The sequence below is a fragment of the Patella vulgata genome, chromosome 5 (assembly GCF_932274485.2).
Source record: "Patella vulgata chromosome 5, xgPatVulg1.2, whole genome shotgun sequence".
Taxonomy (NCBI): domain Eukaryota; kingdom Metazoa; phylum Mollusca; class Gastropoda; family Patellidae; genus Patella; species Patella vulgata.
The window spans coordinates 7,392,855-7,400,214 of record NC_065883.2 but is presented as its reverse complement, the minus strand read 5'-3'; the positions used below and the strand labels follow the sequence as shown (position 1 = coordinate 7,400,214).

At 35.2% G+C, this 7,360-nt stretch overlaps 1 long non-coding RNA gene across 1 annotated transcript; it reads left to right on the top strand.

The window, feature by feature from the left end:
• The first annotated feature begins 1,573 nt into the window (after positions 1-1,573).
• Positions 1,574-7,107, top strand: LOC130012809 (uncharacterized). The gene is made up of 4 exons (XR_008788036.1): positions 1,574-1,606; positions 3,249-3,408; positions 4,767-4,970; positions 5,308-7,107. It is a non-coding gene; the product is annotated as an uncharacterized LOC130012809 (long non-coding RNA).
• Positions 7,108-7,360: the final 253 nt, after the last annotated feature.

The following is a 7,360-nucleotide window of genomic DNA, read 5'->3' as shown; positions in this document are numbered from 1 at the left end:
ATTATTCTGTAACATGCAGGACTAGAAATAACAGTTTTAGATGTACCTGACAAAATTAAATAGTACCTGATATTTTCAACTTAGTTTCAGACATATATTAATAATATCAATAAAAAAAACAAATCAGTGCTGGACAAAATGGGGGGTTGGATGGCTGAATGGTTAGTGTGTGCGCTCTTCATCATAAGGTTTGTCATTGAATCAACTTATGTGGTTTCGATACCCCAGTTGTATGTGACCAGGAGTAGAGTCACCTGTCCAACCTCGTGGGTTTTCTCCGGGTCCTCCGGTTTCCTCCCACTGCTAAAGACCCCTACGTGCAAGTGAATTATTGAAATAAACTTGAACCATGTGTTAGTCCCGAAATGACCTAGTTTGTGTCGAGTGGACGTTAAACCCCATTTCTTTCTCTCTGTAACATGGTTATTTTATGCTGTAACTATGAGGTGGAAAAAGACCAAAACAGTCAGTTTCACAGCGGTAATGCGAAAGCCATCTTTTTATTCTCTAGTATAGATGATGACTGACCTTTAAGTTCATGTGTAGTATAGGTCTACGTGTGACATAACATCATACCGCCTCAGTAGTGCTTGATGTGATTAGGTTGGGGGCTGGCATGGAACAGTATTTAATAGTTCGGATTAGACGTAAAAACAATTTCCTGTGTACACCTCAAAATGCATGTAAAAGAACCTGTCATAGTTTGAATTTGCTGAGAGGCGAAAATGCTGCTATGCGGTCAAAATGTCCCTCACAAGTCAGTTTGGATTGTGCTTGCGTTAATTAACTTGGTTAGTGCAGAAAAGTAACGTGTTTACCTCCCTGTCCCCCCTTGAATTTCAGATGTTTGTTTTGGTTTTTTTTGTGGCAATAAAAAATGGGGAAATCAAATGGTAATTAAGCTTCTGTTCCCTTCAATTTTTAACCCAGGATAGGAGCTATATGGACATTTTTTCCAGAATATATTTTCCAAAACTTCTGTTCAGTGGATAATCTGGATTTTAAGAACTTTTAGTTTGCAATAAATGTTATTTATTTTCGTCACGGTTTCATATGGATATTTTTCGACCTTCATAAATGATAAAATAAAACATTGATACGACTGATGAGATTCCAGTCAGTTTAATAAGACGTATAAGTATCATCTCAATGCATCAAAATACTTGTTGAACTTAGTAATATAAGGGAGACAACTCCATTTAATGAAACAATTCTTGGCCGGAAAAGGTACTATATTAGTGTCGACCCCTAGCGTGAAAACAACGCAGCTGTCATCCTATTGCTAGAAAAATCGTCTGAAATATTGGAAGAATTCTTTAAAACAGGAAATATTTGGTGCCTGTTTTATCGTCCTTTTGGCAAATATATCCACCATTGATCAACAGAACGGCATTTCACTGGCGTCGGTAAGTAAATTCCTATAATGCAACAGGTTTCATTCTCGGTCCCAGGAAGAGATTTACAGCAAGATTTCCCAACTTAATCCTCGGCTCGAGTCGATGGAAAATCGAAGCAAAAAAAGCCAAATAACTACATGAATATTTATGATTTTTATCTTAATTAGAATACATTCGCTGAGTCTATTATTATATATGATAGTGATTGGGTGAGTCTATTATTGTTATCAAGCACAAAGATACTCATCAAAACGTCATGATAATAAACCAGTGATTCTTTCTCTTAAATAGTCTGAATAAGAATCTCAATTACTAAATCTATACTAATATTTGTGACTGTCGTTTGTCAGTCTGTTCAGGGTTGGCGGCTACACTAGGGCTGTCCTAAGGCTGAAATTTGGTGTATAGTGGTAGCTCGGACTGGGGAGTAACATAGACTAGCTTGCGTTGGCCTATCGCTTCAGATTTAGGAGTTACAGGCACAACCAGGACAGCGCCAGGTTATCTGCTACTCATCAATAAATGGCACTTAAAGACTTTACATGGTTTGATGCAATCTGATTAACTCTTAAACGACCCAGAGGTTTGACGTCATAACGTCATAAAAACCCACGTCATAATGGTCAATAGTATTAAAATATAGATATGCATTTTAAAGTCATATCATTAATAAACAACTGTAGATAGACCCTTAATGTAAATGGATGAAATAATCAAAATTTAATGCCATTTTCATAAATATATATTTATACAAAAAATTAATTTAGACATTTCATGCAAAATCCATGTATATAATGGTTATTTCTATTTTTTTTTTTTGTTCGGCTGTTGTGAACTAAAAATTATTCATCATGAATCTCTTTTAATTTAAGCTTATTTAAGTACCGTAATAGAAATTTGTTGATTAACTAAGCCTACTTCTATCACGTTCTAGGCCTAACGCAAAACTGTAAAAAATCTACACTACAGATAAAATCTGAATCACTGTCATTCAATAAGGATGGTAATCCGTCATTAGGTGAACGTTGCCGAATAGGTCTAGACATATCACCGTTTTATTATAATTTTTCAAGGAGAAACAGTAAGATTTTTAACTGTCAAAATGTCAAACAGGAAGTAAACAAATGAGACAAAGTCGTCTGTTCATAAGGGAAATAACTCTCATTATTAGGAACGTTGCATTCGGCTAACCGGTTTTGTCGACAAAAGTCGCCGTGGGTACTTAACGGTAACGTTATAGGTGTCGACAAAAGTCGCCTTGGGTCAGTTAAGAGTTAAAACACAGATCCTATTTCGTTTCGTTTTTATAGTTCAAAATTTCGTTTTACTTGTCTTTAATACACTTGGATCTGGAAGAGTTGTTATTTAACTCATGTTCTGAATGGTGTCAGGGATAAGCCAATGAAACGGTCTGTCATGGCAAGCTTTAGTCGTGTTTTGCACTGAACTGTGGGTAATCCACTAGTAACATCAATGCTGATTGGTTAATCAAATGTCTGACGTCATAGGGTCATAAGTTGGTCTTTTGACCCCTGACGTGACCTATCGCTATAACTTGTCAGATCTTCATGTAGTGTAGGCCATCGAAAGTATAAAAACCCGAAACGAAATATAGATCTGTATTTTAATCAGATTGGGTTTGATGTTGCTTATTTGGATTGAATGATATTTGATATTTCGTTAATGTGCATGTAAAGGAACACTTGGAAGTGAGAATTTGATGAAGGGTAGGTGGAAACACATCTCTCGGGGTAAAATCCACCGGGTGTCTGCCCATCTTTAATAATCCTCGTTTCTGCTGAAAAGTAGAATGTTTAACTCCATTTCATTTGATTTCGTATTATCTTCCAGAATCCACAGTGTGATTTACAGGCCCAGGATAGATGTCATAGGATCGGACAAACTCGTCCGGTGGTTGTTTATAGGTTTGTGACAGCTAATACCATCGACCAGAAAATAGTAGAAAGGGCGGGAGCTAAACGAAAACTAGAAAAAATGGTCATACAGAAAGGTAAATATATTAGGCATTTCTCATGTGAGCATTTTTATATGCATCCACAGTTCTTGTAAACAGGTGCTAATCGAAAACTAGAAAATATGGTCATACAGAAAGGTCAACGAAAGTATAACACTTGTCAAATATATTGGGCATTTTTCATGTGAACACTTATTTTATTTGTTCACAATTCTTAAAAACTTTCTAACGGTCAGATTTTTGAGGATTTTCTTTTAAAACTTTTTGGAATTGTTCGGTGGACCCTCCGAGGAACCCTGTTAATCTACAGAGTCACACAACTAGTTACTGTCCCTGTCACTCAGACCTTGTAAACACTCTACAGATGAGAGGGTTCATTGAGTAGTCTAATGCTCATAAGGTCTGTGAGGGGTTGGATGGTCGAATGGTAAGCATGTGCACACTGTGTCTAAGGTCTGTCATTGAGTCAACTGGCATGGTTTCGATTCCCTGGTTGTACGTGACAAAGAGTAGGGTCACCTGTCCAACCTTGTGGGTTTTCTCCAGGTCCTCTGGTTTCCTCCCACTGCTAAAGACCCCTAAGTGCAAACAAATTATTGAATTAAAGTTGAACCGTATGTTAGTCCCGAAATGACCTAGTTTGTGTCGGTGGACTTTAAACCCTCTCTCCTCTTTCTCTCTCATAAGGTCTGTCTGGAGTCAAAAGGCGCTGTTCCCATCCTACACTTGTGCTACATCCCCCTGCTAAAGATCCCAGTGCGCAAGCTAAATATTGAAATAAAAGTGTTAGTCCTGAAAAAACTTTGTGTATCGATCGCATCCCAACACAAACCATTACTACTAATGAAAATAATATCTACATTTAATGTATTTAATAAAGTGTTTGCTCACTTACTAGGAGGTCCAGGGTTTGATCCTGGTGTTGTCCTCGAAAGTTCATTGTCATTTTACAACGTGGTTTTCCCCTAGTCAATGATGGAAAGGAACAGCTTCTAGTCATTCTGATGGGACAAAAAAAAAAAGAAAAAAAAGTACTGTGACGTGCACATAAAAAAAGCATTATGTTGGAATTCAATTGCTGTTTGGGCAAAATTTCTCTCATAGCACACACTATGGTGTAAGCCCATCTTCTCTCTTGGCATACTGTATGGTGTATGTCTCTTATAGCACACTGTATGGTGTATTTCTTTATTTCTCCCATAGCACACAGTAGGGTGTATTTCTCTATTTCTCCCATAGCACACATTATGGTGTATTTCTCTATTTCTCTCATAGCACACTGTATGGTGTAAGCCCGTCTTTATTAGCCCCACTGGTGACTGGTTGGTGCAGAACGGTAGAACATGAAACCCTATTTTATTTCATTGCATTCATTCATTTCGTATATTTTGTAGGTAAATTTAAGAATGGTATAACAGCATTTACAACCGATGTAAAACCAATCAGTCCAGAAGAATTATTGGAACTGTTAAAATCTCAGGATCATTCTTCTATCATGAGTGGGAAAGAAGGCTCTCAGATAGACCAGTCAGATTTAGATGTACTATTAGATAGATCCGATCTTTATGAAAAATGGGAGGCGAAAAAACAAAATAACGGTAATTATAATTAGTAAATGAAATCTCAAAGCAGCTGATTTGTAAACCCTTGTACACTACAATATAGTGAAAATTGATTGATTATCTAAAAGGATATTAGTAAAAAAATGGTTCTGTTCAGTCTTTGGGGGATTGGATGTCCGAATGGTTAGCGCATGCATGTTGTACCATAAGATCAATCATTGAGTCAAATGACGTGGTTTCGATTCCCCAATTGTACGTGACAAGGAGAAGGGTTGCCTGTCCAATCCCATGGGTTTTCTCTGGGTCCTTCGGTTATGATGTAATTATTTTTAATTTGTTAGGATGTAATAATTCTTATTTTCAATAATTCCAGGTAAAAAGAAGACAACGAAATCAAAGAAAAAGCAAACCAAGAAAGAAGTGGAAGGAAAATTCTTCAAAGTTGTAGATATTTATGATGATGATGACGACAGCCGTTCAAGTACGGGATCTGGAACTTCTAAGAAACAATGTTAATACTTTTATTACCATGAGTAAAATACAAAACAGTGCTAAATACAAAATAGGATTTGTATACTAGAGGCAGATAGTGTAGACATTTGTTAAGATTTTTTATTTTATCAAACATTTTTAGAAGACTGACTTTTTTCTTTTTTTAAGAGAATAACAGAAGTTTTCAAAGGATAAATGTGGATATGACTAATATGGTCGTTCTAGTTCATGACAAAATGGTGTGATGATACATAGAACCAAAATAAAACAGTGCTATCTAGACAGGAATTGAGAGATAATACTCTCCAATTTAAAGTAGTTGTATACATTGATGTCGACCGCGTCCAATAAGTTATCTCTCTTTGTTACAAAATCTTATTTTATGGGGTTAACTGTTACCTGATAACTGATGGGTATGCGTAGTGTTGCCTGGCAACGTATGTTTTTGATATATGTTTTGTTAATGTAAGATTATGCATATGTAAATACAGATAGTTTGAAAACCTTGCCAAGTACAGTATTGTGAATGTTGAATCTCTAAATTCCAATTAAAACCGAGCGGAGAGATTATCTTCAATGTATGTTTTCGTTTCTTGATAATCGATCCGAGTACATTTAGCATGAAAATTTGATATTTTCTGAAAAATGGGAATTATAATCAGACACTTTAAATCATAGGTAATATAGAATTGTCTGAGTATATATATATTAAATCTTTACTTCATAAGGCCATACAAGAAAAATATTCTGGTTTTCAGACAGTCCTTAACAAAAATCTGATGAGGGAGGTTTTTTTTGTGTTTTTATTTTGTAAAAGTATCACTACTTGGTTAAATGACTTCTATATGCATCAAATTGTTGTTTATAGGAATGTATGATTATCCAGTATCATTTATGATTGTCATCGACATTTATTTGGTGACTTGTGTCCTGGATAAATGAGCCTATGGATTCATTCAATTTTTATAGGAATGTATGATTATCCAGTATCATTTATCTCATTTTGTTTATAGGAATGTATGATTATCCAGTATCATTTATCTCATGTTGTATATAGGAATGTATGATTATCCAGTATCATTTATCTCATGTTGTATATTGGAATGTATAATTATCCAGTATCACTTATCTCATGTTGTTTATAGGAATGTAGGATTATCCAGTATCATTTATCTCATCATGTTGTTTATAGGAATGTAGGATTATCCAGTATCATTTATAATTGTCATTAACATTTATTAGGGTTGTGTACCTGATAAATGAGCCTATGTCAACATTTCTGGATTCATTAAAAAATTTGTGCGGTAATTATAAGAAGACTGTCGAGAGTCCCTTTTTGAGTGACGGTTGTACGTGACAAGGAGTAGGGTTGCCTGTCCAACCTCGTGGGTTTTCTCCTGCTGCTATAGACCCCTATGCGCAAATGAATTATTGAAATAAAATTGAACCATATGTTAGTCCCGAAATTACCTAGTTTAAGTGATATAGGATTATCTGAGACTGAGAACCACAATATTTTTTTGATATGACCTAACTGATCAAGCTGTGCCATTGAAAGATTAAGAGATGTATCTATATAAAACTTGTCTACAAGAAGATTAAGATTATATAATATGTATGGATGACATTTTATAAATTGTTTTCTCTTTAAATATACATTAATAAATTCTGTTAAATCTTATTGCATATTTATTTATTATTCTGTAACATGCAGGACTAGAAATAACAGTTTTAGATGTACCTGACAAAATTAAATAGTACCTGATATTTTCAACTTAGTTTCAGACATATATTAATAATATCAATAAAAAAAACAAATCAGTGCTGGACAAAATGGGGGGTTGGATGGCTGAATGGTTAGTGTGTGCGCTCTTCATCATAAGGTTTGTCATTGAATCAACTTATGTGGTTTCGATACCCCAGTTGTATGTGAC